Here is a 10,308-nt window from a genome sequence, read left to right on the forward strand (position 1 = left end):
CCGGATGAAATTTTTAACATCCAGTTTACGTCAGTCTTTTTCATCATTGCACTTTGAATATTTTTCTTCTGTACAATCCAGCACTGGTGACTGTTCTGTTTTACAACAGTAGAAACCCTAATGTGTCTTTGTGACCGTAATATTGTTAACATTGTTGATGTTGATGTTATTGTTTCATACCAACACATCATGTTAAATTTCTGTAACTGTTATTTCATATGTTTGTTCACAATGTAATGTTTTCTATTTTCTCCTGATCATTTACATTTGCAGTCATGGTATATTTGATCAAATACTCGGTGCAAAATGTGTGTAAGGTCAAATGAGAGTTGTGTGCTTGTACAGACACTAAGAGAAGGCATTTATGTAAAATAAAATGTTAAATGCAAAAAGAGCTAATTAGGAGTTTATTGGGGCAAAAGTCATAGTCAATATAGTTAATGAGGAATGCCCACTAAACTAAAGTGTGACCAAAAGAACTATATAGTAGAAATAATAACTAGACTGTATGGCTTGTAGACACAGTAGAACATGCAATATATGAATGTGAAAGGTATGATGAGAAGAGAAAGTATATTTAACCCTGTAAAGCCTAAAATTATGAAATTATAGTTAGACAATCAATTTTTTTTTTAAATATCATAGTTTATTGAACATTTTGACAAAATCAAAAAGCAAAGAAAACAACGAAACACTTTCATAATTAATACATCAGCTTTTTATGGCTCATAGTATGCTATAGGGAAAAAATTAAGCTCATGCTGAAAAAGAGGGGAAAAAATGCTGAGGCCCAAACTAAGCAAAAATAATGAAATTAGGTGCAGATGCTAATATTTATGGCCAAAATTCTGACGCTTGTAAATCAATGAGATTTTTATAACAGTATAGCAGACTACATACAATGATATTAATATCACTTGTCACTCTATATCTGCAATAATAAGTCTTAGATATTTAAATGCTCAGTTTAAATATAAAAGTTGTTCAGTCTTATTGATGGAGGTCTGTTCTGTTCAAATGCCATAATGAACCCATTCCTCACATCCAATACAGTTTTAATAACAGATATTATTAGCGATGTCTCTGTCTCAGCTTTTATTGGTAATAAGGAGTTATAAACTGCTGCGAACTGTATTTATTTTTATTTAACAGTTTTGTTTGTTCTCTGAGTGTCTTAAAGGGGTCATATGATGCGATTTCAAGTTTTCCTTTCTCTTTGGAGTGTTACAAGCTGATTGTGCATAGATAAGATCCCTGAAGTTGCAAAGACTAAAGTCTCAAAACCAAAGAGATATTCTTTATCGAAGTTAAGACTCTGCCACGCCCCCCTAAAACGGCTCATTCTAACACGCCCCCACATATCTACCCCACTATGTGGAAATATTTGCATAATCCCGCCGCAAATGTGGAGGGACTTTGTAGAAAACGAAGCGTTTGAGAGAGGCGGGGCATAGAGGACCTACAATAATGTACAGTATTTGAAAAATAATGTGTTTTTTGAACATTAAAGCATGTCAACATATTCTGTTACACCAAATACACCAAATAATGATCTTTAAAAAAGCATCATATAACCCTTTTAAAAAGGGCAACTTTCAATAGCTTACAGTGAATTTGACACACCTTTCTGTGTGGAGTTTGCTTGTTCTCCATGTGTTGGTTTGGTTTCTCCCACAATCTAATCTGCAGCACAGGTGAAGTAGCACATTTCTATAACTGTTAATTCATATGTTTGTTCACATTGTAATGTTTTCTATTTTCTCATGATCATTTACATTTGCAGTCATGGTATATTTGATCAAATACTCAAATGAGAGTTGTGTGCTTGTACAGACACTAAGAGAAGGCATTTATGTAAATAAAATGTTAGATGCAAAAAGAGCTAATTAGGAGTTTATTGGGGCAAAAGTCATAGTCAATATAAAAAGGGCAACTTTCAATAGCTTACAGTGAATTTGACTGACACATTACGAAACTTGTTTTGGAGTAGATGATGAGCAGGAGGCCTTTCTGTGTGGAGTTTGCTTGTTCTCCATGTGTTAGTTTGGTTTCTCCCACAGTCTAATCTACAGCACAGGTGAAGTAGACACTAAATTGAGTGAGAGTGTGAATGTGTGTGTGTTAGTCTTGTGATGGACTGGCCGTGTCCAGTGTGTTTCCCAGCCTTCAGCCTGAGACTCCAGCATCCTGTGACTCTGTGGTTTGGAGAATAATAGATGATTATTCCACTGTTACGGTGTACTGGCTTTGGTCTTCAGTAGATGTAACTGTGAAATACACACACACAGACAAACATTTTTTTTTTTTACAATTCAATTTCACACTTTCTGTTTTGCTTCCACTGCAGTTATTGATTATGAACGACCATCATCAGTGAATGTGAATCGTTTGGGTAAAAGTCACTGAGATGGAGAGACGGATCAGTCAGAAGTTTTACCTCTCGCTCTGCAGCATTTGAAAAGCAGCACGACTGTCGCCAGCAGATACGGACAAGCTGCCAGAAGAAAACTGAGGATGTTGAAGACAGAAATCTGACCTGAACCTGACACTGAATAACAGAAACACAAGCACATTATTGAGCAACATTACAGAGCTCCTAAAGGCTTTCAGGAAGTTTCTTGGGGAACCCAAAATTTTGTGAGTAAAAAAAAAAGCATTATTTTTGATAATTTTTCCTCCCATGTCATATTTATTCCAGCACAATGTTCCCTTAGCTCTGTATGAAATAGCTAATTTACCCTTTAAATTATTATTATGTCATCATTTACTCAAACTCATGTCGTTCGGGTGCACTGACTTTCTTTTGTGGAAGAAGGATTTCACTTTTCATTGAAAAGAAAAGAAAAGAAAAGAAAAGAAAAGAAAGTGAGTGAGTGAGTGAGTGAGTGAGTAAATTATGACAATTTTATTTTGGGCAAGATTTTATTCTAATGCTGTAGTTAATGCAATCTTCATTTCATTGAATAGGACGTTGATGAGGTGTGTACATGTCAGTATATGTGATTTGTTAGTTATATTTTAGTTCCTGTGAGTTATGTGAAAGAATAAACACATCTGTCAATAACTAATTGCTCATGAATAAAATCGAATCAGCTGACAGTGAACTCCACTGACTCTCACCTCTGACTGAGATCCAGCTGTGCAGTGACTGTCCTCTCTCTGTTTTACAGTAGTACAAACCCTCATGTGACTTTGAGACAGTCGTGATGTTCATCTCTCCTGTCGTCTGATTCTGGACGAGTGATCCGTCTTTATAGAAATCAGCTCTGAGGATCGGGGAGTTTGTAGATCGATGTAAACAGTGTAGAGTCAGAGTATCTCCCTCAATCACAGGATCAGCAGAACTCAGCAGAATCACATCACCATCTACACAACACAAGAGATACATGCATGTAGGAAGATGATGGTGACACATATTGTACAGACAAACACACATCTATTAAGATGAGGAAGGCAATATGTGTATTAAAACAGATCATCTATTATATTTCATCTAGTTTTATATGTCATTCAACTCACCATGAACTGTGATGTTTAGAGGATGACGTTTCTCTCCAGATTCAGACTGACACCAGTAAACTCCAGTGTCAGATGTGTTGAGGGAGTCGATTCGACATGTAGATCCTGTTAGTTTTGAACAATCTTCTGTGTTTCTGTCTGTGTATCTTCTCTGTATCTTCTATCTACTGTCCATCCAGTAGAGTTACTCTGATCCTCACAGCTCAGAGAGAGAGAGTCAGATGAGAAGTGTTGACTTCTGCTGGGACTGACCACCAGAGACACTGAAGGAGAAACACCTGAGACAGAGATGAAACCCAGTTATGCAGCTTGTGTCATTTGAGATTCACTTACAAAGACATTTCAGATTTTCGATATCACTACAATTGTAATTTTAATGTAATACTATGATGTTTCAGTAGGGAAAATTGAAAGGTAACATTTTTTTTTTCAGACATTGTCAAAACATGTTCTAATAATTGTTGACAGGTGTAACATTACAGATCAAATGAGTTTAAAACAGAGATGTTGACAGATGATTTGACTCACCAGTGATCCACAGTAGCTGTGTGTTACTGTACTTTGTGTAATTGGCTGGTCGTCCTCTCTCTGCTCTGCACGTATAAACTCCTGTGTGCTGTAGAGCAGCAGGACTGAGAGTGTAAGAGCCTCCAGCTCCTCTGCTGCTGTTGGACAGATGATCATCATCTCTGAACCAGCTGAACGTCCAGCCTGTATAGTGGCCTGTAACCTCACAGATCAGAGTCACTGAGTCTCCTTCAGTTAGCCACGGCTGTGGAGACACTCGCACTGCTGCCTGAGCTTCAGCTGAACAAAACATGAGGAGTTATAGAGCCACAGAGAGACTGAGAGAGAAGCTGTTCACACTGATAATAATGAACAAAACAACAGACCCACCTGATACAGTCAGTGTAACAGCATCACTGCGCTGAGAGCTTTGTGTTCCCATCTGTCCTGTGCAGGTGTATTTACCGCTGTGAAAGTGATCAACACTCCTGATGTTCAACTCTTGTGTTGAGATTCGGCTGACAGAGTTTTTATGTTGGTAGTTTGTTCCCTCTGTTTCCCATCTGTATGTCCACTCAGTGTCTCCTCCCCACTTTACATCACATCTGAGAGCGACTGTTTCTCCTCTGAACACTTGTTCATCAGGCCGTACCATCACCACAGCTTTAGGACTCACTGTACAAACACAGATTATTGCATTAATTTTAGATTCAAAGTTTTAGATGTTCTGTAGATATTGTCTCTGATCTGTATGTTGTGTCAGATACTATGCTTTCTCTCACCTGTAACATTTACCCACAGTACATCACTGTATTGTGTGTAGTAGACTGGTTTCCCTCTTCCAGCTCTACACCAGTACTGGCCTCCATCAGACACTGAATCAATCTTCACTCTGTAGGAGTTTGTTTCTGTCTTTGTCTCAGAGTTCAGTGTGTGTTTGTACCAGTAAAAGCCCCATCCAGTGGCCGGATCCATGCGACAGGTCAAAGTCACTGTGATTCCTGTCAGTGTAGTTCCTGCAGGATCTGATGTGAGTTCAGGCTTTGGCTTCAGACCTGCAGGAGAACAAGAACAGATTCAGATCCTGAAGAGTCAGAGTTCAGCTGTGTGAGACAAATCATTGAGTATGAGCCTCATGTAAGAGTTGAAGAAGCTCAGACACTTTGATCTCCTGAGATACGGACAATGCAAACACAGTGTATTAACATACAGGCATCTGTTTCCACATCTCACTGAGAGAAGATGCGGGAAAAACTCCTTTCTCACCTATACATCTGTTCCTTTTCACCCTTCCTTCACTTCACTCAGCTCTCAGAATGGTCATTAGCAGTATATAATGAGTTATGTTGGTAGTTTGTTCCCTCTGTTTCCCATCTGTACGTCCACTCAGTGTCTCCTCCCCACTTTACATCACATCTGAGAGCGACTGTTTCTCCTCTGAACACTTGTTCATCAGGCCGTACCGTCACCACAGCTTTAGGACTCACTGTACAAACACAGATTATTGCATTAATTTTAGATTCAAAGTTTTAGATGTTCTGTAGATATTGTCTCTGATCTGTATGTTGTGTCAGATACTATGTTTTCTCTCACCTGTAACATTTACCCACAGTGCATCACTGTATTGTGTGTAGTAGACTGGTTTCCCTCTTCCAGCTCTACACCAGTACTGGCCTCCATCAGACACTGAATCAATCTTCACTCTGTAGGAGTTTGTTTCTGTCTTTGTCTCAGAGTTCAGTGTGTGTTTGTACCAGTAAAAGTCCCACCCAGGGGACAGATTCATGCGACAGGTCAAAGTCACTGTGTTTCCTGTCAGTGCAGCTCCTGCAGATCTGATGTGAGTTCAGGCTTTGGCTTTAGATCTGCAGGAGAACAAGAACAAATTCAGATCCTGAAGCGTCTGAGTTAGAAAAATCATTAAATATTTATCTGCAACTGAAAAATTATTCTGAAATTTATACACCCAGCACATTACAATAAGCATCATTTGTGTAAAAGAAAAATAAAACAACTTAATTTTAATGCACATGGCACAGCACTATACCACAACATATATTGTTTGGCTGGTTATATTTGACTGCAGGTTGTTTCTGCAAAATATACATGAACTACTGAAATAGTGATGCTTCTGCTCAGTTTCTTACACAGTTCTGCATCTAAACAGAATAATGACTTAAGTGAATTGATTCAGTTCATTATAAAAACAGATGTGGCTGATAAAGACGAGTACAAGGGAATTGTTGAGCCACAAATATTGATTAAATGAGCATTAAACAGATGTGAATCTGAAGACTCACCTGATACAGTCAGTGTAACAGCAGCACTGGTGTCTGATCTCTGTGAGTCTGATCTCTCTCCTCTACAGCTGTATTCACCACTATTATCAGACACAGATGTGATGGTGTAGACTCTCTCAGTGACGCGTCTGATGACTGAACCATCTTTAAACCAGCTGTATGTCCACTGAAAGTTTCCTCCTCTCTGTATGTCACATGTGAGAGTGACTGTCTCTCCTCTGAACACACGCTGATCTGGAGTCACCTTCACTACTGGTTTTGGTCTCGCTGTATTAATACACATATGAGTCAATTTTGATTGAATTGGCATCACTCTATCATGAAATATTTTCCTCATTAGAAAAAAAAATAGTGCTGAATTTACAATGTAGCATAGTATGAATTGTTTATTGTTGCATAATGTGATCTGTTTGCATATTATTAACAGGTAGAAGGCAAAAACTATTTATATTGAGTTATATTCAGTAAGCAAGATAGTCTCTCCACTAGATATGTGGACATATTAGAGTGAGTTTAGGAGAATAATGATATACATCTCACCCGTCACAGAGAAAGAAACAGAGCTTGATTGTGATGATTTTGGTCTTTCATCTCTCTGTCCTCTACACATGTACTGATCCTGATCAGACTCAGTAGCTCCTCTGATAGAGAGAGTGTCTCTGTTTACAGTGTAACGCTCAGACGTCTGTAACAAACAACTGTCTGTGCCTTTATACCACTCATATCTCCAGTTACTGTAAGACTCATTCACACACTTCAGATTGACTGTCTCTCCAGTGAATACAGGACTGTCTGGAGTTACAGTCAGTGTAGATGTGGGTAAATCTGTGAAGAAAGAAGACAGCACTTTAATGTGACTCAACATTAGATAATCTAAAACAATCACAAGACTTACTGTGAACGTGTGTAATTTGTTTACATATTTGTTTATTTATTTATTTTACTTTACGCAGAGAACTTTCGGAGCTTGTAGGTTCAGTGTAAGTGTCCCAATCTGAATAAATGATCATACATCTAATAGAGTGAGTTCAAGAGGACAATGATATGGACTCACCCTTCACAGAGAGATACAAAGAGTTTGATTGTGATGATTTTGGTCTTCCATCTATGTGTCCTTTACACCAGTACTGATCCTGATCAGATGTAATAGCTTTTACAATACTAAAAGTGTCTCCATTTACAGTGTAATACTCGGATGTATGTAACATTACACTGTCTGTGCCTTTATACCACTCATATTTCCAGTTACTGTGATCAGAGTTTATCACACACTTCAGATTGACTGTCTCTCCAGTGAATACAGGACTGTTTGGTGTCACAGTCAGTGTAGATCTGGGTAAATCTGTGAAGAAAGAACAAAAACAAAGTGACTCAAACTGCACTTACAGTGAAAACAATTATGTTGTGTAAATGTGTTACAAAACTATTTAGTTTATACAATATTGTGTCATATTTCATAGCATTTCTTCTGTTTTGCTTTTGTCCTGTCATTAGTTTTCTGATCTCAGTGTTTTCTGGTGGCTCTGGCTCCGTCACGTCCTCAGACAAACGCCTCTGACATGCCATAGAAAGCAGAATGAAGCTCCTGCTGAAGAAGAGCTGAAGACCTCCAACTACAACCTCATATGAGGAGCAACTGAATCTCAATCAACTTCAACAGACTATCTGAAGACTTCATGAACTCATTTAACATCATTATCTGAAAGTCACTTCATTCTCTCTGACTTCGATACAAAACTGATGTGTATTGAACTCTGTTGTCCATTTCTATTCTTGTGATAGTTGTGAATATCACTTGTAACCATAGCGGTAGTGACTAAAGTAAAAATCAAAGACGGAGGCATCCATAACACTGGGAAGTCTTGTCACAATTCACAATGGTATAATAAACCAGAACCTCCACATTAAACAAACAAAGTAATGAGTCTGCAGTGTAGAGTGACTCGCATGATGTCACATTTAGTTGTCCAGAGTGTTTCCATTCACTCACAGGTTTGAAAAATGAAATTTGTAGCCAATTCATAAAATGAAGCTCCCCATAGAACGGTCTCTCCCGTTGCGTGTATGGGGTAACTCCTGTTTACTCCGCTACTGAAGCCTGATTCCAATGGCACTGTAGCCCGCCAGACTCCGCTACTGAAGCCTGATTCCAATGGCACTGTAGCCCGCCAGAAGGGGAGGATCCGGCTGCTATATAAGTCGACTCAGAGCACCATTGCATCAGAATTTGTTCCTTCAGCGACAAGACCATCTCTTCGCTGACTATACTGTCAAGAAGCCTACAAACAAGCAGCTGCTAGCCACCGTAGAAGAGCCCCGGCAGTGGAATAAGCGATCGCCTTCCCCTGTGGCCATCCAGCTATTAAAAGAGCAAATTCTGAGCAAATTTTCTCCGCGGCTTTGTTTCAAATGTTGCGCCGCAAATGCAGCTCGTGCAGGGAACCCCTGCTTGACGCAGAAGCGCACAGTGAGTGTGTCGCCTGTCTGGGCAGTGCCCACGCAGAGGCTGTGCTCACTGAGACCTCATGCTCTCAGTGCGAGAGTACTGTATGAGTCCCGCCCTTCTCTGCTCGCGGATCGCCTTATCGCCTGCTCTCCCGTTTCATTTCTCGCCAAAGAGAAGGAAAGAGCAGAGCAGTGGGGTTTGATGCCAGGCTCGAGTAATGTCATGTCGGCTCAGTGCCTGCATGCTTCGCTCTCCCCGTGCTCTCTTGTCTGTGCTTCACACAGGGAGAATAATGCCCCTCGTCGGCTGCGAGTGACTTAGTTTCTTTTGGCACTTCCAAGAAGGAGATGGCCATCTACGACTCCATGTCCTTGACAGCATCTGATGCAGAAGAGTGGGTCTGTTCCGGCGAGGAGTCCGACACCCCTCCTTTCACGCAGTCTTTACAGCCCAGCGTGGACAGTGAGGTCATCCGCGTGCTGTCTAATGCTGTGGAGGATCTCATCCTTGCATGGTCGGCTCTGGAAGAGTCCACCCACGGCTTCCTTGACGAGTGGTACCTGAAGGCACGCCGTCACCAATCCTCCCGCCAACGGCCCGCCTATTCATGATGAACTCACCAAGACGTGGCATGACCCCTATTCGTCCCGTGTCACTGCGACTACTTCAGCTGTTCTCTCTACCGTTGACAGTGCTGAAGATAGAGAATACAGCAAGATCCCCACTCTGGAAGAGGTGATCACTGCTCACCTGTGCTCCCCATCATCCCTGGGATTGAAGTCCAAAGAGGCACATCCCTCAAAGCCCTGCAGGACGACATCGGCTTTGGCCAACATGGCTTATCCAGTGGCTGGCCAGGCTGGCTCAGCGCTGCATACGATGGCGGTACTCCAGGTGTTCCAGGCCAAGCTACTCTGGTCTATGGATGAGTCTGGCCAGGATTCAGACTGGCCTGCTCCAAGTTGTCAGAAAACCCCTGCCACCCAGAAGACCATTACAATAGTCCACCCTGCTGGTAATAAAGGCATGGACAAGTTTCTCCAAGTCTTGACTGGAAACAAAACATCTAATTCTTGCAATGTTTTTTAGATGATAGTATATTGATTTAGTTATTGCTTTGACATGACTACTGAAACTAAGGTCTGTCTCCAGAATCACACCAAGTTTCTTGACTTGATTCTGGGTATCATCAGCATAGATGTGATAGGCAATTTGGTTCTTTCTCATTATTTGACTTAGTGGGAGCATATACAGGCTAAACAAGAGCGGTGCAAAAAAATATGTGGGAACTGTGTCAAGATAGCAGGTTGACGATTTAAGGTGCTGTACTATTTCTTCCAACATGTTGCTATCAATTTATTCAAAAGCAGATATAGTATCTTCTTTTTGATATTGCGGTCAAATCTGTCTGACCTCTGCATAACTTGAGGATGTGCTAATCGCCTTCCTGATATTAATGATCTTCTCAGAAAAGAAGGAAGCAAACTCAACAGTAGCAAAAAGAGTGTGAGTGTTGTTTAAGTTACTGTTTATAAG

General features: G+C 40.4%; 1 pseudogene; it reads right to left on the reverse strand.

The window, feature by feature from the left end:
• Window positions 1–2,379: 2,379 nt before the first annotated feature.
• Window positions 2,380–10,308, reverse strand: part of LOC107730014 (Fc receptor-like protein 5) — a 19,684-nt pseudogene continuing 11,755 nt past the window's right edge.

Source organism: Sinocyclocheilus rhinocerous, unplaced genomic scaffold (assembly GCF_001515625.1).
Source record: "Sinocyclocheilus rhinocerous isolate Xijiao unplaced genomic scaffold, SAMN03320098_v1.1 scaffold3931, whole genome shotgun sequence".
NCBI classification, from domain to species: Eukaryota; Metazoa; Chordata; class Actinopteri; order Cypriniformes; family Cyprinidae; genus Sinocyclocheilus; species Sinocyclocheilus rhinocerous.